This window comes from Astyanax mexicanus, chromosome 17 (assembly GCF_023375975.1).
Source record: "Astyanax mexicanus isolate ESR-SI-001 chromosome 17, AstMex3_surface, whole genome shotgun sequence".
In the NCBI taxonomy this organism is placed as follows: Eukaryota; Metazoa; Chordata; class Actinopteri; order Characiformes; family Acestrorhamphidae; genus Astyanax; species Astyanax mexicanus.
In genome coordinates, this window is record NC_064424.1 from 24,018,116 (window position 1) to 24,040,375 (window position 22,260).

Below are 22,260 nucleotides of genomic sequence, written 5' to 3' on the forward strand. Positions count from 1 at the left end.
TAAATCTGAAATGAACGTCTATTGACCTTGGTGGCCACTTAACCCTCCTTAGGTTACAGGTCAAATTAATCCGTTTTAAAATGTAAAGATCTAGGGAAAATAGTTAAAAGTATTTTTTCATTATGAAACTTCTTCTGCTTGCCATAATTAGTTCAATCAACATATAATATAAAAGTAATAAATCTCACATATTTGCAACCATCCCCTTCAAAAACTAATACTAAAACAAAATTACAATGCTATGTTTCAATGTAAAACTATCACGTTTAATATGTTGGTCTTTCAAAAGTAATAAAGTAGTGAAACATTGTAAAAAGTTATTTTTGAAAAATTATATTTGAATATTTTCTTTTATGAAAAACAAGTGAATTATCCTATTTGAAGCATAACCTGTTAGAGGTAAGGAACACCATTGTACTAAATATTGATAAAATAATTATTAATGAAGTTAGTAATGAAATATTTACACTGCTTGTTAGGATTATTTTATGTTGTTTTAAACGTCTTTTGGATAATTCAACATGCACAAATTGACCCAGAAACACCATTGCTGTTTCCGACAAATGAACATACCAGGAGGGTTAAAATCTTAATGAAATACATTTTAGTTTTGCAAGCCACTGTAATATCTTGGAACACTGTAATCTGCAATAAAAAAAAAATCTGGTATTGGGTACTTTTTAGATCCCTTTTTTTTTCAAAGTGTGTGTGTATGTGTGTTCTATATCAGTTCTCTTACACATTTAAACCAGACTGCAGCTCTGCTCCACCTCTAGAATGGGCTGCTTTAGAGGAGCTGGACTATGAGAGAATGGCTCGAGAATAGTGTGAAGAAGGTTTGGGGTCATGAAGTCAGTGACCTCACCTCCCTCTCTCCCTCTTTCTCTCTCTCTCTCTCTCTCTCTCTCTATCTCTATCTCTCTCTATAGCTCTCTCTCTCTCTCCTTTTCCTTTCTTATCCTTTGATATTAGTTTTCTTTTGATCCGTAAGTCTTTCTGGTGTCACTCAGGAATTCTGAGCTCCCACGGGAATGAGGATTTCCTTCAGTTCCATCAGCTGCACCTGCCCTCCCACACACACACACACACACACACACACACACACTGACAGTGATGTATAGCGGGTGGATGGTTGGGTGTATTTGTAAACAAAGTGCAGGTCAAACACTCTGATTAAGCTGATTAAGTTCCTACAATCACACACACACTAGCTCCTGTATCAGCACCATTAGCAGCACCATTGCTAATGTAAACTTCTAAGAAGACCTACCAGACCATTCTGAACCACTTTTAGACCATGTTTGAAATAAATATATTTGACTTAGATGTTCCCAGAAGAATATGATATCATTTATATCAGGAGTTGTCAGATCAGATCATTGTGCTGTTCACAGTACACGACTGGCTGTGCTGTAACCGTAAGCATTTCAGTTGTGACTTTCACACTGCATGACTGATAAATGGCACAAAGTGAAGAATTGTACAATTTTTCACATGTGGGAACAATATCAAATGATTCAGCACTGCAGACATTTTAATGGTTTAAACTCCAGTTGGACATGTAGTTCTCTTTATAGGCAATCCGATTGGCTGTAGGTAGTTGCTGCTCTTGACTCACAGTCGCTACTGGTCCAGATATTAAATCTGCTAGATGTTTGCTGGCCATCTGTGACTGGTTGGCCATCACTTACTGAGTGTTCTTCAGCAGTTTACATTACACAACTGAGAAACACTGAGCTATTGAGTCGATTTGTCTCTGAACAGAGGTTTTACAAAAAAGTTGGCAACTGGAAAACCAGGTTAAAATCGTACAGTTTTAGATTAGATTAGGTTACATTATAGCAGAATATGGCTACTTTCCATGTAAAAGAAAACACTTGAAGGACTGCTGCTTTAAGTTGTTTTGAACAAATAAATGCTATTAGTTTGTTGGTTCCTGTACTTCCCTCGTTCTCTGTATTCTCACTCTCTCAGCACTATGAAAGGAAACTTAGAGACATTCGGAAGACAGAATTAGACACAGATAACCTTAAACACCTGTTGAACACACACACACACACATACATTTACACACTCCTCTTAAACAGCTGGCCAAGATACAGCTCGTACATCTGGGGCCTAAGAGGAAGCACATGACATAAAGCAGAAAGCACAAAGCATAGAATGCAAACATAGATCAGATCAGAGACTTATGCTCTCTATAAAACAAAAGATTTAACTGAATAATGCTGTATAAGAATTAGCCTCAGACTAGAACATAGAAGAATCTCATATAACATCAGAACCAGCTTTGAAATGTGTTGAGGTGAGTTTCTACCAGCTTGATTCTCTGTTTGAGAGAATCTTTACCCATTGTTCTTGCTGATCAGACGATGAGACTGGTAACTCCAAGAAATGTATCCTGGGCAACAGAGTTAACTCTTGGTCTTCCTTTCCTGGGGAAGTCCTGATGAGAGTCAGTTTCATCATAATGTTTTTGATGGTCTTTGTTACCGGCAGTTGAGGAAAATTTTAAATGTTTTTGAGATTTTTCGAATCATCTGACCCGATTTCTTATTTTTTTTTACTTAGTTAGTAATTCTTGCCTTAATATGGATTAAACCATTACTTAAATAGGGCTATTTACTGGATATCAACTCTACCTCTTCACAACTTTACAACTGATGCTCTCAAACACATTAAGAGGACAAGAAATTCAAGTAATTAACTCTGGACGAGTTCAGCACAGCTGTTAACTGAAAGCCATTCCAGGTGACTCTACACCATAAAACTGCCAAGATATGTAAGCAAGAGGTTCTACTTTAAATAGTCAAAAATATAAAATATATTCTGGTTTGTTTAACACTTTTTGTTTACTAAATAATTCCAAATTTTTACAGACATTTTTACATTTTTTACATTTTTACAGTTTTTATAGTGTATTTTTATTAAAAAGTGTATTTCTCTGCTTATTTTATTGGCCATGTTTGACTGAGAGAATAACCTAAACTAATATCACGGCCTCATTAGGTGAAACCTTATGGGTTTATTGCCCATAAACTGCATCCAGTCTGGCAGATGTTCCAGACTAGAATTCCCAATTTGGGAATGAATGCAGACACCTGACTGGAAGAGAATAAATGTAAAGTGATTATGTCACAGGAAGTGATCCAACCGTGAACAACAACAGCCACTGTTTCCACATACAACTGACCTGTAATTAGACATGCACACACATACACACACATTATACCAGTGTGTGTGTGTGTGTGTGTTTTACAGGCAGGACATGCCAAGGATGTGACCGACTGTAGGGAGAAGCTACAATGAGTAGCAACAGGAAACAGAGAGAGAAAGAACAGACCGTATTTCAAGGCCATGCCCATTGTCTCATGAGCCGCCAAACATTACACACACTCTTACACACCCACTACAACACACACATACACACACATATATACACACCCACCCTAACACACAATCGTACCCCCTTGTGGGCTGTGTCCCACCCTGCTGTGCTCTTCCTCTCTCAGGACCGGAAGGAACCATGCTAGACACATGACCTACTACTTGCTCTAGCCAATCAGATGCAAGAAGCGAGATGGAGTGGCGGTACCTGCCTACCACACATCCTGACCTGATGACCTCAGGGTCAGCAGCATTACGAGTGTGTGTGTGTGTCAGTGGAGTGTGAGGAGGGGGTTGGTTACAAGTTGGATTTTACCCAAGAGAAAATTAGCATCCTGTTTAATTTAGCCATCTGGGCAAATTGTGTATTTTTTTTTATTTTTATGACGTTTACAACCTGTTCTCTCAAAGTCACTGTTTTAATTATTCTTTTTTAAACTTTATTTCTTGTTTTTAACATTTATCGAAACTTGGCACATTGTACAAACCTTGGTGTATCACATGTGCCTTCTCTGATACATGTCAGCTACCACCAATTGTGCAAGGCCAATTGTGCTCTCCTAAGACAGCTGATGGCAAGCTGCATGACCAGGATTTGAACCAGCAATCTCCTGATCACAGTGGCAATCCTCAGCCCGCTGAACCCCTTAGCTCTCCTCTGTTTCAATGATTCTGATCTGTAATGAAGCTGAAACTCATTTATTGATGTTTATTGTGTTTTAATGTTTTTATCCATGTCTTTATTTTATAATGCCTTGCTTTGTGCTCTGGTGTGTAGTCTTCTTGGAACAGTAAGGGGGCATCCAAAAACTTTAACCGCAAAGTTGAGAGCATGAAATTGTCCAGAATCTCTTGGTTGAATCTCAACATGAATGTTCTGTGCATCAGATTAAACAGCCTATTTGGCAACACAACCCTCATAAAAACATACACTACACTACTGGATGCCAGATTAATATAATACCAACCACATTAATTCACACAATAAAAAAAAATTCAACCCAGCAGGCCAAACCATGTTCCACAGAAAGAAGGGTGCAAATGACATTTAGAAGAACAGAGAAAGAGATAACTATTGGGGGTCTTGGCATTGGTTCAACATTCTCCTCAATTTCAGGCTTCATTTGAAATGTGCTCTTAAAAATAATAAACCATGTAAAAATCATTCTACAGTCAATCCCTATAAAAGTGGGTGGAAAAGCATAAATCTCTCCTCAGACACAAGTCAGGAGTAAGCACCACGGTCTGTGTGTGTGTGTGTGTGTGTGTGTGTGTGATCTGTTAATCATCAGGGTGATGTATTTCTGAAAGGCTGTTTGGGAACAGTATTGAAGCAGAACTGAACTGAAGTGAACTGAACTCAGTCTGAACTCAGTAAACACAGCTCTAAAAGGGATTTGAAACTGGGCTTACAGATCCAGCTCACATGCTGAGGAGCATCACACACTGACAAATGGCTGTGGCATCGCTGTGCAAGTGCAGGTTCTCAGTACAGATCTGGGTTTGACTATTGCCATCATGTATAAATGGGTTGGTCCCTTATTGGGTTTGAAGGCCGGTGTTAGTGTTTTAAATTTAATAAAGGCAAATATATGGAGTAAACACAGCCAAAGTTATCATGTTAGCTGTTAGCATGTTATTACTATTGTGTTAATACATTGTTATTGCTAATGTGATATTACAATATTATTACAATTGTATGATTATTGTGTCTTTACTATGTTATTACTACTGTGTTATTGTCATGTCATTGTAATGTTGTTACATTTGTGATACAACTGTGTTATTACACTGTTATTACTATTGTGATATTACTATGTCATTACACTGTTATTACTATTGTAGTATTACATCATTATTTTCATTAAGTTAATGTTAATCTTATTGCTGCTGTATAATTACAATGTTACTAACAACTTTATTACTCTTGCTATTGCATGTCATTACAATATTATTACAATTGTGTTATTGCAATTTATTACTATTATATCATTAGAATGATTGAAAGAGGTAGGGAAAGGGAGGCTGATCATTAGCACCTTGACATGAAGAACCTGTTCGGGTCAATTACAGCCAGTTTAAATCAATTTAAAATTAAACTAATTAATTTCAGTTTTTTAATTTCATAAAAAATTAAATTAATTAGTTTAATTTTAAATCCATGTACAAGGAAAGAAGAAATAAGCTATTTTGCATTTTTCAGAAATAAGACAAAATGTAAAATTGAAACATACAGCTCTGGAAAAAAATAAGTGACCACTTAAAAATGATGAGTTTCTTTGATTTTACCAAATTGAAATTTGAATTACCAAATTAATGTCCAAAAAGTACACTTTTAACAGGCGGTTTTCCATTTTTCAAACTACTATTTAGTAACCAAAATTGCATAGTTAGTTCTAAAATGGAAATGAATGGCCAAATTGCGAATTAAATACAATTATTACCTTGAAATGTGTAAATAAATATACATGTCCACTAATTTATTTTATATGTTTAAGCTGAAGACTGTGTGTTTTAGGACCCTCAGAGCACAGAGTAGTGAGTGAGAGAACAACAGGCGGGAAGAAGGAAGGATGAGGTGATGCTCTGAAAACAAACTGGAGAAAGGAGGATCAGCAGGAGGTGCGAAACACAAACACAGGGAGCACAGGTGCTGCTGGGACCAGCAGCTAGAAACAACACCTGATCTCACATAAACACACACACACACACACACACACACACACATTTAAAAATGATACTATAGATTAACCCATTTATTTTTATTCTACACAGAATAAAATTAATATTGTCCCAGATAACATATGGTCCCACTGGCTACAGTGTAAAAATAACTTCAGTAACACAAGAGTTAGTATTTACACAGCAAATTATGTTTTTTTGGAATAAACTCCCTGAGAGTTAATATCAGCATACAGTTATTTAAACGTTGTATGATATATGATATATGTAACACTCATCAGCTCTGGAAGGTCTTTAATTAAAAACATTTCATCAGCTCTAGACAGTGTTCATTTTAATTAACTTTTGTATATTATTATTCGCTATTAATTGTTTAACTCACACACTGTTGTTTTCTCAAAACTGGGGAACAGGCCATATTAAAATTAATACGTTAGATATACCAAAGAAAAAATATACATTTATCGTAAACAAAATTTATTAAAATCAAGAGAGCATTAAATCCGCAAAACAAGCAGATGTAATGTACTCTCTTAGTTCTTTCTGTTTAGTGCCAGCTCTTCAGTGGAGACCCTTATCCAACCTCCAACCCAACACCAAAGGAGTAAATAACTCTCAAAGTAAAGAAACACATGTAACACACACAACATAACACCCCTAATAACACCAAACTAATTACCTAATACATAAGACATAATAATATGTGGTGTAACGTATGAAATCTGACTCAAAAGAAAATTAAGGCAGGCACTAAACACATCACATCTTCAATCATCTTTTATTCCTTTAAATTAATATTGTGTCTAATAGTATCACAATACTTCTATATCTTGAAATTAGAACTCTTGTTGTCAATTCACTGTTTATATGATGTCACTTCATCATATTAAAGTGAGAGAGGGATGTAGAGAGAGAAAGAGAGAGAAAAGACAGAGAGGTGCATGGTTGACTCTGTCTCGTGGTTTACGTGGTACTTGTAAAACTCGTAAAAGACAATTAGTTAAGTAAACAGATCCTGATCACCAAAGTGTGTTTACACACCAGTGGGGGGATTTTTACAACACACACACACACACACACACACACAGGCTGGTTAGTATTTTTCACACGTGTTTTCACAAGAGTTGTAGCTTGGTGTTGGTGGGCAGGAGGTACAGCTGGGAGATGGAGGACAGGAGACAGAGCCAGAAGACTAAGAGCAGGAGGCAGAGCTGAAAGATTGAGGGCATGAGGTGGAGCTGGAAGATGGAGCTGGTAGATGGAGGGCAGGAGACAGAGCTGGGAGATGGATGACAGAAGGTGGAGCTAGGAGATTGAGGGCAGGAGGCAGAACTGGAAGATGGGGGCAGAGATGGAGCCAGAAGATCAAGATGAGGGGCAGGAGGTAGAGCTTGGAGGTGAAGAAGAGGAGGAATATTTGGGAGATGGAGAGCAGGAGGTGGAGTTGGGAGATGGAGCTGGTAGATGGAGGGCAGGAGACAGACCTGGGAGATGGATGACGGAAGGTGGAGCTAGGAGATTGAGGGCAGGAGGCAGAACTGGAAGATGGGGGCAGAGATGGAGCCAGAAGATCAAGATGAGGGGCAGGAGGTAGAGCTTGGAGGTGAAGAAGAGGAGGAATATTTGGGAGATGGAGAGCAGGAGGTGGAGTTGGGAGATGGAGAGCAGTAGGCAGAGCTGGGAGATGGAGGGCAAGATGCAGAGCTGGGAGATGGAGGGCAGGATGCAGAGCTGGGAGATGGAGAGCAGGAGGCAAAGCTGGGAGATGGAGGGTAGGAGGTGGAGTTGGGAGATGGAGAGCAGGAGGCAAAGCTGGGAGATGGAGGGTAGGAGGTGGAGTTGGGAGATGGAGGGCAGGAGGTGGAATTGGGAGATGGAGGGCAGGAGGCAAAGCTAGGAAATGGAGGGCAGGAGGCAGAGCTAGAAGATTGATGGCATGAGGTGGAGCTGGAAGATGGAGCTGGGACATGGAGGGCAGGAGATAGAGCTGGGAGATGGATGACAGGAGGCAGAACTGGGAGATGGATGGCAGGATGCAGATCTTAGAGATGGATGGCAGAATGCAGATATTATGGAGGGCAGAAAGCAGATCTTAGAGATGGATGGCAGGAGGCAGAACTGGAAGATGGAGTGTAGGATGCAGAACTGGGAGATGGAGGGCAGGAGGTGAAGCTGGGAGGTGGTGGGAGTAGGTGTAGCTTGGAACTTGGAACAAAGTACTGTAGATCTTTATCTGTTCTTAGATTGTGCAGTTTGTGATTGTGCTTCATAAGAAAGTTTGTATGTGTGAGTGTGTGTGTGTGTGTGTGTGCGTGTGTGTGTGTGTGTGTGTGTGTGTGTGTGTGTGTGTTGGCTGTTGTTCCAGTGTTTCCCTCAGCGTAGAGGAATCTGATTGCTACAGTAATAAACAAACACACACACAAACACACACTCTTTTATTGTTGCTATGAAGGGAATAATAATTGGAAGCCTCTCTCTCTCTCTCTTTATCTCTTGCTCTCTCTATCTCTCTCTCTCTCCTTCTCTCTCTCTCTCTCTTCAGAATTTGAAACGGATCTGCTGCGGTTCTACACAAGTGTTTGGCGAGAGAGAAACCTGACCAGCAGATGACCTTCAGTCTGACCTCTTCGGGTGCAGTTTGTTTGAGAGGGAACAGAGAGGAAATCCTGTTAGAACCAAGTGATCCTGTTTAGAAAGAGAGAGAGAGAGAGAGAGAGAGAGAGAGGAAGAGGGAGAGAGAGAGATTCCCAACTTAAAAGTTGGAACCTTCATGCTGGAATTTCATTCCATTCAGATGTAAGATTAAGTCAAGCAATGATCTTAAGCAATTTGGTTTTGATCCCAAACAGCATTCCAATTCAGCCCAAACATTTTAAATGGAGCTTTTCACGCCAACTCACCCCAACACGTTTATCTCAAATGTGTTTTTGCTGAGCTTGATCACTTTAGGTCCTCTCAGATGTATTCAGTGAAACTCTATCACTCAAACTCATTCCAAATGTGATTGATGGTGCTTTATCCCTTTAACTAATCCCAAGTGTGTTTAATGAAGTTTTAATGAACCACTTAAGCCCACCCCAAATCGCCTCAACTCTTCCCCTAAGGTATTCAATGAACCTGCTTTCTCTGACTCCGGCTGCTGATGGCAAGCAGCATGACACGGGATTCAGAACAGCGATCTTCGGATAATAGTTAAGATCCTTTGTTTTTGAAGAGCATAAAACAAAGCTTTATCACGTCAGTCTGTCTCCATATACTTCATATACACTCTAAAAAACAGAGGTACGATATGAGTACTTTTTTGTACTTGAAGGTACATTCTTTATAATTGTACCCTCAAAGGTACAATATTGGTCTTTACAGGGTCAGATTTGTTCCCTCTGAAGTACAAAGTCATTTCTAACAGCAATAAGTACAGATTTGTACCATTTAACCAGCCAAAAGGTACATTCAGTATTCTGCATCACTGTACTAATGAAAAGTATATATTTAAATTGCACATTTTTTATTTGAAAGCCAGACAATTTTGGATCATCAAGTTTTTGAGCCATTTTTAGTTGATGATTATAATCTTTATAATCTATACTGGCACAAAAACCATGGGTACAAAAAAGTACTTTCACTGAAAGGTACTTTTTTGAACCTCAATATAAGGTACAGCCCCAGCGACAAGCTTTGTACTCTTTTAGGTACAAATCTGTACTTATATTTCTTAGAGTGTACTAATCATTCCAACTGCAATACAACAACTGATAATATATATTATTTTATTAAAACACTGACATGATAATCGATATATTGATGTATTGCTTAGGTCTTCTTTTACCTTTGAACACCTCTTCCTCCATTCAAATCTGTCTTTCAACTTCATCATTTTTCTCTTTGATGTATTGAACCTTCATATACCTCCCCCCACCCCTCATATGACCTTTTTGAACTGTAATCATGTGCCTTCCAGAAAATGTGTTGACTGCCACACACACACACACACACACAACACACACACACACACACACACACACACACGACCCTGTACTCAATTCTCTCAGAAGGAAGAGGTGTGTTTCTCTAAATTTCTCAGACTATATGAAGTTGATGTCACTCTTCCCTCTTTTCCTCTCTCTCTCCTTAATTATTTCTTTCTATGTTGTTATCTCTCTGTCTCTCTCTCACACACACACACACACACACACACACACATATGAAAAATTTTTTTACCCCTCTGATTCTCATTGTTCGGTGTGACCCCCCAATCACAATCTCTCCACTCCAGCTACCTCCGCTTTCCTGCATCACAGGAAGTTCTGTTTAGTGGCCTTTCCGCCTTTTCTCTGGTCAGACCGTGGTCAGATTAAAACTCTCTCTCTCTTTCTTTCTTTCTTTCTCTCTCTCTCTCTCTCACACACACACACACAAACACACTCTGAGCTATCCCATGAGAAAGGTTCAAAGAAGGAATGTCCTAAGCAGAGGAATCCTTCTAAGAAAGGAAGACCTTCACCCATCCTATTTGAAATACAAGAATGCATTTATTTAAGAGATGTGTGCCCTCAGACACATTATGTATAGACAAAAGTATTGGGGCACCCGATAATATAAAACAGTCTCTTTTAAAATCTCTAAAAGAGTATTAAAAAAGCTTATCCTACATTTGTTATAGTAAATATTTCTCCTGTTTAGTGAAACCTTTTTACTAGATTTTGACTGTGACACTGCCGAGAGGATTTAATTCCATTCAGTGAGGTTGAATGCTCATCCTCAACTCCCCAGCTCATCCCGAAAGTACTGGTTGGAGCACCATCATTCTAGAGAACACAAGTTGCGTTTATCTACCCTATATCTGAACACATGTTTATCTGCTTCAGAGAGCTGTATTCTTCTTTTCATCTCACTTTTCTACCCAATTTAGCTATGCCAATAATCCCACCTTCAGCCCTTTTAACTGTACTCCCCCTATCACTAGTTGCATGCAGCATTGGCGAGTAGCATCACAGCGCACTCGGAGGAAAGTGCTGTGGATCGGTTTCGATACATCAGCTCACATCATTACTTTGGGAGTAATAAGTGATGAGGGGAGAAAAAGCATAATCTACTCACCCGGAGAGAGCAAGGCCAATTGTGCTCTCTCAGGGCTACGGCAGCTGACGGCAAGATGCATGAATGGGATTCAAACAAGCAATCTCTTGACCATAGTGGGAGCACCTTAGCCTGCAGTACTTCTCAAAAAAGACTAGACAATCTATATGTGTGCTTTTGCACATCTATGTCAGCAAAAGCAGCTAAGTAGCTAAATGTGTTCCTTAGAATTAAGTGTTTACAAAACAATTGACATATATAGGAAGAGGACAAGTTAAGTTGATGACAGTCATCAAACCAAGCTGAACTGTTTGAATTTTTGCACCAGGAGTGGCATAAAGTTATCCAAAAGCAGTGTGTAAGACTGGTGACGTAGAACATGTCAAAATGCTTGAAAACTGGGATTAAAAAACAGAGTTATTCCACCACTTAATATTGATTTCTGGACTCTTAAAACTTTCTGAATAACTCATTGTTAGGAAAGGGCAAGACTTGGAAAAGTCAAAGCTATAGAAGTATTCTCCGCAAACTAAATCAATCTCCCTTGCTGCCCTACACCAAGACTCTTATAGGCTACTTTTGGGAAGTGTACCTCCTGGTGAGAGATCATTGACTACTAACATGCACTCAAAAACATTTTGCCCAGTTAAAAGAGCAAATTATTGCTTGCCATTTAGTCCGTTTGTTTTCCAGCCACTATCGCCTTTGTGTGTTGTCAACCAAAAACATGGACAGCTTCAGACTGGAACTGTATCATCTTTAGTCACTAATCCAGTTTCTCTTTGGGATTCAACATTGGAGTACAAAAGTCTTGTAGTGTGCGATTTAACCCTTCTATTGCTGTGGTGCTACAACAGTCGGATACTCCTAGTAGTGATATTAGGAACACTTATAGCTTAGCCATATGTGCAGAACATCTTATCCTAAAATGCCTCTTGTGGCAATTCCTCCAAGTGGCATTTTTCAGCAGGATAATGCTCAACCACACACAACAAAAGGGGTTTCCAGGATAACCAGACTGCAAACAATAAATTCAGAGGCTAAAATCTAAATCTAAAATGGGAACAAATCACTAAAGATATGGTTTCCTGTGATTTCTGACACCAAGACATTTCAACGAAACATTTAGGTCCTTCCTGAAAGTTGCAAGGTGGTCACATTACATCACATGTTACAAAACAAACGGACAAACAGAAAAACAGACTCAGAACACAGAAATCCTCTCCCTCCACATCAGACGAGGTTCAGCTTTTCTTCAGTCGTGATCAAAAACCAGAAACAAACAAACGTCTCTCAGAGCTCGCTGGCGTCCACGGATCCTTATCAGCAAGAAACACACGCAGGATTTCCTGAGTGTTCCGCACTTAAAGAGCAGGGAACCGGACCACCGGAGCGCAGACCGGGAGAGGAGCGTGGCGGGGAGCACCGAGCTCCTTCTCCCTCTCTCTGTCTCTCTCTCGGTCTCTCTCTCTCTCGCCCTTTCACTCTCTCTCTCTTTGCTGAAAGTGTTATAAGAAACCATGGAACGATGGAGAGAGGCCACAAAGCCACGAGGTACGTCCAGCGAGAGCGGAGTGAAGCCACGTGTGAGGAGGTGAGCGAATCAAGAGCTTTTATGTTGTGTTTATTTTAGCTCGACTTTTTTTGTCAGCATCACTTTTAGCTTTTTTTTCATTTTTTAAAAATATCTTTACAAGCTATTTCTGTAGTGGATAAAAGTTTTTCATTTGTTTTACCATTCACTTTAGATTACTACTACTAGAATTCATACCTTGTGTTTTTAATTATATATTTTTTTATATTTGTAATATTTTAACTTCACACTTCTTTTTTGTTTTAAGAGTTTATAGACTGTAGGTTTCAACTGAATATAATTCGATTTAAACAGCTAAAAGTATCAAATGGTGACATTAATGCATGTAATCAGTGGATTCCAGGATTATCTCACAAAGTAATCCTCTTTTCCCTCTTTCACTTCAGAGAAAGAAAAGAAAGCCAGTAATTTTTAATTTTATCAGACTCTTTAAGCAGAATATGGCTTAAACATTCAACAAAGACGTTTTCATCAAATAATTAAGAAGCAAATGTTTAAAGATGTTGCGATGTAAAAAGGAATTGTGCAGAGTTTTTTTTATGTTGATAAATAGTTTTTTTTTAGAAAAGGTACAAAATGTTTATATTCAGCTCAAATACGGCACCATCTAACTAACATTTATTGATATTTAGTCAAGTAGTACATATACAGCAACATCTAATTAACATATATCCATATTCAGTACACCTAATGCAACATCTAACCAACATCTATATATATTATATAGTTTAGGCATTCCAGTAAAGTGGGACAGGTCAAATTTTACTCAGCCAACTTCACTCGTATTCATATTTAGCACACATACAGCAACATTAATTCATCACCTATTTACACTCACCACAAATACAGCAACATCTAACTAACATTTTTTAATAATTGGACACATACAGCAACATTTAACCTGTTTTCATATTCAGGACACATACAGCAACATCTAAGTAATATTTATTCATATTCAGCACACATGTAGCAGCATCTAACCAACATTTATTCATATTAGATATTTCAAGTGTTCTTTTCACTATTTTACAATTATCAAACATGTATTTACATTCAGCACACATACAGCAACATCTAACCAACATATATTTATATTCAGCATGCAAACAGCAATGGTTACCCATTATCTAACATTGGTTCATATTTTGCATTTGTTACAAATAAAACATTTATTTTATAATCTGGATACATACAGCAACATCTAACTTGTATGTGTATTCAGGACACATACAGCAACATCTAACTAACATTTAATCATATTCATCACACATATAGCAGCATCAAACCAAAATGTGTATTTGTATATTTGGTAAGATATACCGACTTACTATTATCTAACATTTATTCTTATCCAGCACACATACAGCAACATCTAACCAACATTTAATTATATGCAGCACGCAACTAGCAACATCTAACCTTTATCTAAAATGTATTCATATTTTACAGATGTTTAAAAGATTTTTATATAATCTGGTCAAATAAAGCAACATCTAACTTTTTTCATATTTAGTACACACACACACAAACATCTAACATTTATTCATATTCTGGAAACATACAACAACATCTTTTCAACATTTATTTGTTTAACATAAGTGTTCTTCTTACCATCTTACCATCATCTAACATTTATTAACATTTAGCACACGTACAGCAACATCTAACCAACATGATACTTTATACTGTTCTAGCAACGTCTAAGATTAGATGTTTGTTTTAATTGTTGCCGTTAGTAAAAGCTGAACTCTTCCACTGTACCTGAACACATCTTACACTCACATCACTGGGGGCGGGGCCTCTGAGAGTTTTACCCCCCTGCAAGTGTTTGACAGTCTTGGCTCGGTCCTGAGAACTGCACACACACACTCACTTACACTTACACACACACACGCGCGCGCATCCAAAACAGTCTGAACTGCATCCATCCCGCGTGCTTTAGTAGGAGCTCGCTGTACACGGAGACTGCACGAGACGCCAAACTCGTTCGCACGAGCCATCGTAAGTTATTTGTTGTGTGTGTGTGTGTGTGTGTGTGTGCGGGCGCGCGTGCTTTTGTGTGTGTGGTAAATCAGAGCTGTTTTACTCGCGCTGAAACAATGCGCGCGCACGCGTCGCTCGTTGACGTTATTGGAAGCGCTCATTCATTCTTTTTCGCTGACTGTGCACATGCATGCGTGCCCGCGCTTGGCTCATTTGGATGTACCGCGGCAGTTCAAACAGCGCCCTCTGTTGGCCACGCGGTGCCCCGATATATAAAAAAATGTTGAATCAACTTTAAATGTTTTTGGAGCTAATGCATGAAATCAAAATGAACATGAAATATCATGTTTGTATTCTATTCTTATAGTTGGGACTGTGGTCTTGCAGTGGAGAAAGGGACATTTAAATCATAATATAAAGTTCTGGAAAAAAACATTTCAGTTATTTAATTAGTTTCTCTGATTTTGCTGTTTATAGGTATATGTTTGAGTAAAATGAACATTGATGTTTCATTCTATACTACAGACATTTCTCCCAAATTCCAAAAGAAAATATGGTAATTTAGAGCATTTATTTGCAGAAAATGAGAAATGGCTGAAACAACAAAAAAGATGCAGTGCTTTTAGACCTCAGATAATGCTCATGTTCATAAGGTTCATTTTCCATAAAGTTTTTAAGAGTTCAGAAATCAATATTTGGTGGAATAACGCTGGTTTTTAATCAGTTTTAAACAGTTTTCATGCATCTTGGCATGTTTTCCTCCACCGGTCTTACACACTGCTTTTGGATAACTTTATGCCTGCACTCCTGGTGCAAAAAATCAAGCAGTTCAGCTTGGTTTGATGGCTTTTGATCATCCATCTTAATTCTTGATTATATTCCAGAAGTTTTTAATTTGGTAAAATCAAAGAAACTCATCATTTTTAAGTGGTGTCCTTTTTTTCAGAGCTGTATATGTTAATGTTATTAATATGGATTCAGAGCCCAAACCATTCAAAACATTTAAATGAATGTTGATTCAATGTCAGAATTCCAGCACTAACCAAATAGGTATAGGAAGCAATGTTTATTAAATGCTGCATGTGCTTTTAATCCAAGTTTTTTGCTATCAGGAACGTAACTGTGTAGTCGGAAACATATGAAATACTAAACTTTGCATCAAAGTTTTTTTTGGGTGAAAATGCTAACTGCTAATGACAACATGGCTAATTGCTCTAAAATAACAGTGAACTGTCTGAAACTTTATAGTAGATGCAGATATTATACTGTCTTTAAAGTGAGATATTGGCATTAAAATTTGAATCAACCTTTTTATTGTTTTTGGCAAAAATGCTAACGGCTGATAAGCTTAGTAGTGTTGTAGCCTTGTCCTTTCTCTAACGCTCCTGAGGAAGAGCTGATTAGTAGGTAAACTGGAGCAGGTGTGATGGGAGGTGGGAATATGTAGGTCAATGGGAATTCAGCACCAGCACTAAACCACACTGGTAAACTGGACCTAGCTGTGATACAGCTGTGAGAAAAGCTATATGATATCTTTAATTAATGATTTATTTTATCAGAAATGTAACGTTATACTGTTTACAATTCACAGAATTATGACTTTGAATATTTGAATTATGTATTTATTTGAACATAGTCTCTACAGTACTGTTTATTTCAGATAATTAGTATGCTGTGTTCTATAGATATAATCTAGAGTAGCAGTGGGCGATAATGTAAACAAAAAAAAAGATAATTCACAAATTCTCAAATATAAGAGTGATTCTCAGTTATGAATTTTAGTTCTTATGTAACAACTTCAGTTTTTATTAGTGATTAAACAGACAGCATCATTTAAAGTGATGTGCAGGCTATTGTTTCCTTTACATTTAATTAAAAAAAAAATTGTTTGTCTTTTAGGCGTTTTTTGTTTTGTTTTTAAGAGTAGTATGCAGCCCACTCAAACCTTACCTGCAGCTTTGTATTAAACCCGGTGCAAACATAACCTTCTTTAATTTCAGTTAAATATAAATAAAAGTGTAAAATATGAAAATCACTGCCACATAAAGATATAAAATAAAATCACATTAAAACATTGATTTGATTAATCAGGATTCTCAGAAGCTTATTGTCATAATTCAGATCATTTTGATTTAGTATCTTGTAATAATGACAATTCACATTTTTTGGGGGGAAAATTACTACTCGTTTTCTTGAAATGTTGACTTGAGTATCTTAAAATAGTTGCTTCTTTTCTCAGAATTTTTATTAACGTTTTGAGAAGTAACAATAATAACTTAATTATTGCTAATATTTAATATTGATCATTATTATAGTTGGTGTTTTTTTGTTGATGTAGTATTTTTTTATTTTTTAGCTGAAATTTCAGCTGGGATAACTAGGAAAATCATATATCAATATATTTTACTTTTAAAAAACAATACAGGGCAAATTCTGGGAAGTCTAGTCTAGTATTTTGAACAGAAGTGGTGATTTTGGTGCACGACCATGTCCCATGTGGGGGAACCACAGCATACATAAACAGAAGTCCCCAGTTAGTTCTGGGATTTAAACCTATGACCCCACAGTTGCTAGCTCAGCTCTCTTTCCCGGCACAGGTGTTTACAGGTCTGGTTTCATTCAGCATCTACTATATCTCCCTGTGTCTCCTACAATAGTGTTGACCTCATCTTTTTAGGACACTTAGCCCTGAAGTGAGAAATGACTAAAGATGAGAGATCAAATAGAATAAATTAGGTGTATTTTAAAATAAGCTCATGCATTCAGGACTTATAGACATACATTACGATGGTGTGCCGAGTGGTATTGTTCACAATATGTCATGACACAGCAATACAAAAATATATAACACAAATATAGTTATCGCAAAAACACCCCAAAATGTCTTGATATTATTTTAGGGCCGCATTGCCTACCCCTGCCATTGCCATTGTAACATCATGTTGCAATGTCTTTGTTGTAATCAGACAGTGATGGGGTTATAGGTTTAGTCTGGCTCAGACCTCTCAGAGTTGCTCGGTTGATCAAACTGTCCCAAACATCGGACATTCCGGAAAGTCGTTTTTGGCGACGGAAGCATCTATTGTTCTGCAGAAGTCAAATAAATGTGGGTAGATACACAGACGTGTCCGTCTCTGTGTAAATATGTCAGTGTTGCTTATTCTTCGCAGTGTTTGCAATGTCTGAGGTTGTGTTTGTATTAAAGTTCCAAACCCAACATAAATTTCCTGCACTGACTACGTTCTGTTGTTTTTACACAGGCTGAGTTTGAATTTTGAATATAAAGTAGTGTTCACACAAAATTATTAAGGCATATTCACCAACTTATAACCATGAAATAGCCCATAATAATTATAAAAATGTTTGTTATAATAAAAAAGACGTGTTGTTTTAGTGATGCTTTAGAGTGGAAGGCTTTTGGCCTGTGTGTTAGAGTGGAAGTCTATTAGGATGTATGTTAGAATAGAAATCTACGGGCTATGCGTTAGAGTGGAAGTCAGCTATGTGTTTGTTGTCTGTTGAGCTTTTTGTTAGAATGGAAGTCTATTGACCATGTGTTAGAAGTATACTGAACTGTGTGTTAGAATTAAAGTCTATTGACCATGTGTTAGAAGTATACTGAACTGTGTGTTAGAATTAAAGTCTATTGACCATGTGTTAGACGTATACTGAACTGTGTGTTAGAATTAAAGTCTATTGACCATGTGTTAGAAGTATACTGAACTGTGTTAGAATGAAAATCTGTTATACTCAAATCTGATTTTTTTTGCTCAGTGTGGGTCAGATCTCATTTTTTTCATGGCTGTGTAAAAAGATACTCCACCTATGAGCTGCTAACGCATCCATTTCACCTTTATAAAGCTACGAGTCATCTCTCAAATATGACATTTTTTGTTGTTGGTAAAGAAGACGACGTTTATACATGTATCAATGTGCGCATGTAAGGCGTTTCAGGGACATACAGCTCTGGAAAAAAACTACGGACAACATTTTCCCAAATTCCAAATCAAAATATTGTCATTTAGAGCATTTCTTTGCAAAAATTGAGAAATGGCTGAAATAACAAAAACGATGCAGAGCTTTCAGATATCAAATAATTCAAAGAAAACAAGTTCATATTAATAAAGTTTTAAGTCTTAGTTCAGAAATCAATATTTGGTGGAAAAAACCTGGTTTTTAATCACAGTTTTCATGCATCTTGCCATGTTCCCCTCCACCAGTCTTACACACTGCTTTTGGATAACTTTATGCCACTCCTAGTGCAATCTTTCAAGCAGTTCTTCTCGGTTTGATGGCTTGTGATCAACCATCTTCCTCTCGATTATATTCCAGAGGCTTTTAATTTGTTAATATTATTTTTCCAGGGCTGTATTTGTTCACATTACACACAGTGACACAGGTCACTTACATTTGTGAATGGGAACCGTCAAAATAGCCAAATCTGAGATCTGAGCCGGTCTGAGCAAAAAATCGGATTTGGGCAATGTAGCTTGTAATGTGAACATAGCCTTATAGTGGAAGACTATTGGGATGTATGTTAGAATGTAAATATGTCAGGCTGTTTTCAGAAAGAACACCTATTAGGCTGTGTGTTTAAATGGAAGTCAATTGACCATATGTTAGATGTCTGTTGAGATATATGTTAGAATGGAAGTCTACTGAACTGTGTGTTAGAATAGATGTATAGTTTTATGATACAACGCTAATCAAAATGCAGTTAATCTACCAAATCTACTGTGTCTACTGTACATGCATGCTCAATTGTGAACCAGTGAAGTAGAGTTTTCTATTTTTTTTTTTCTAATGGTTGTCAATCCTGGCCTAATTTATATTGTAAGTCCGCTGAACTATCTGTTTCAATGGAAGTCTATGGAATTGTGTACTATAGTGGACGTGTCTTGAGCTACGTTTTAAAGTGGAGGTCTATGAGACCCTGTGTAAGAATGCGAGTCTCTTTGGGACTGTGTTTAACAGTAAAAGTGTAGTTTGGACCCTCACAGTCAGGTTAAGGCTGTCTCAGATGTTGCCTGTGATGGCAGTGTGCTTGTGTTTACAGTCCTTAGATCAGTCAGCGGCTTCTTGAGAGGAATATAGAATCACTAAAAGGTCATTGGTCACTTTTAGCTTTATTCACAGGTTAACTTGAGCATGGCATGACATCATCCTCTCAGGAGAACCATTTTCTTTTCATTAATGTTACACACAACTACACACACACACACACACACATTCCTGCTGTCTGGTGTATAAATAACCTTCACAGAGGGGTTTCATTTGTAAATGTGTCTTAGGTTAGATATCATTTTCACTTAACTTTTTTGTTAGAATGGAAGTCTATAGTAATGTGTGATAAAATGGATGTTTAATGTGTTGCATGTTAAAATTACAGCAAAATTAAATATTTTCTCCACTGAATTTTTGTATGTAGTGATTGTTTAATTCTATTTTCAAACTCTGGAGATACTCCCATCCTCCCCACCAGTTTTCTCTGTGTTGAGGGGGAAGAAAAAGTTGAGATATAAATATGTGCATTTTACATGAATATGATATAATAGTGCAACACACACTGAATGCAGAACTGCTGATTTAGCACTTATGCTCGAGGGAGTGTGACTCAGAGATTTGGAAGCAGTACTGAGTAGAGGAGTCTTACATATGACAGCATAGAGATTATTATCCCCCCGCCACACACACACACACACACTTGACAGATCAGCCTGAACAGAAGTATGATGATCTTGGAGAATGGAAGTCTATTGGGATGTGTGTTAGAATGAAAGTCTATGGAGATGTGTTATAGAAGGAACGCCAGTTGGGATGTGCATCGAAATAAAAGTCAACTGGAATGTGTTTAAGAGTAGAAGTGTGTTGGGCCATGTGTTAGAATGGAAAACAACTGGGCTCTACAGAGATGTGTGGGTCTGTTGGGTCATGTGTGTGAATCAAACTCAACTAAGCTGTTTGTTAGAATGGATGTGAGTTAGATTAGATGTTTGCCATTGGATGTTTGCTATCTATTAAAGTGGAATTCTATTAAGCTGTGGGGACAGTGAGTCACAGGGAAAGTCTTCAGAATTGTCTATAAAAACAAAATACTTACACTTTGTTCACAGAGCGCTGTTTTAGAGTGGAAGTCTATGGGGCAGTAGGTTAGATTAAAAGTCAGTTAGACTGTGTGTTCCATGGCATTCTATGGAGTTGTATATAAAAACCAAAGTTCTCTATGGAGTTGTCTATAAAAACCAAAGTCAATTTAGCTTTGTTTTACATTGAAGTCTATGGGGCAGTAGGTTAGATTAAAAGTCAGTTACACTGTGTGTTCCTTTTAAATTCTATGGAGTTGTCTATAAAGACAAAATTCAGATGAGCCCTGTTTTAAAATTGAAAGTCTATGGCTTTGTCTATAAAAACAAAGCTCCACAGAGCACTCTTTTAGAGTGGACGTATATGGGGCAGTTGGTTAGATTTAAAGCCAGTAACACTGTGTTTCATTGGAATTCTATGGGATTGTCGGTAAAAACAAAGGTCCACAGAGTGCTGTTTTACAGTGGAAGTCTATGGGGCTGTAGGTTACACTGAAAGTCATTTACACTATGGTCCATTGGAATTCTATAAAGTTGTCTAGAAAAACAAAAGTCACAGAGTGCTGTTTTAGAGTGGAAGCCCATGGGGCAGTAGGTTAGATTCAAAGTCAGTTACACTTTGTGTTCCATTGGAATTCTATGGGGTTGTCTATAAAAAACAAAGTCAGCTGAGACCTGTTTTTAAGTGGGAAAATCTATGGTGTTGTCTATAAAAACAAAGGTTCACAGAGCGTTGTAAGTGAACGTCTATGGGGCAGTAGGTTATATTGAAAGTCATTTACACTGTGTGTTCCATTCTTATTCTATGGAGTTTTCTATAAAAAGAAAAGTCCTCTGAGCTTTTTTTGGAGTGGAAGTCTATGGTGCAGTAGGCTAGATTAAAATTCTGTGTCTATAAAAAAACAAAGTCAACAGAGCTCTTTTTTAAAGTGGAAAGTCTGTGGAGTTGTCTATAAAAGCTAAATTCCACTGAGCTCTGTTTTAGAGTGGAAGTCTATGGGGCAGTAGGTTAGATTGAAAGTCTGTTAGACTGTGTGTTTCATTTAAATTCTATGGAATTGTCTATAAAAATCAAAATCAATTTATCTCTGTTTTAAATTGAAGTCTGTGGGGCAGTAGGTTAGATTAAAAGTGAGTTACACTGTGTGTTTCATTGGAATTCTATGGAGTTGTCTAAAAAGTCCACTGTGCCCTGTTTTAGAGTGGAAGTCTATGGGGCAGTAGGTTAGATTGAAAGTCAGTTAGTGTGTTGTATTGGAAGTCTATTGTCTGTTAAAACAAAAATCTACAAGGCTCTTTTTTAGAGTGGAAGTCTATGCAGCTGTCGGTTAGATCTGAAGCCTATTAGACTAGGTTTCAGTGGCAGGGTAAGGGCTGTATATTAGAGAGGCCTTTTGACCTTTAACTCTAAGAGCTTCTGCTGCTGCTGTGACATTATTATTCCTTAACAAACAA

The 22,260-nt window shown here is 37.6% G+C and overlaps 1 protein-coding gene across 2 annotated transcripts in view; it reads left to right on the forward strand.

Moving 5' to 3' along the window:
* Positions 1–12,418: 12,418 nt before the first annotated feature.
* Positions 12,419–22,260, forward strand: part of egfl7 (EGF-like-domain, multiple 7) — a 35,781-nt gene continuing 25,939 nt past the window's right edge. The window contains exon 1 of one of the 2 annotated variants that reach the window (XM_022676192.2): positions 12,419–12,739. The gene's annotated coding sequence lies outside the window, so the exon portion shown is untranslated. Of the gene's footprint in view, positions 12,740–14,584; positions 14,741–22,260 lie in introns of those variants that run through there. The other variant, XM_022676193.2, reaches the window with a different exon arrangement.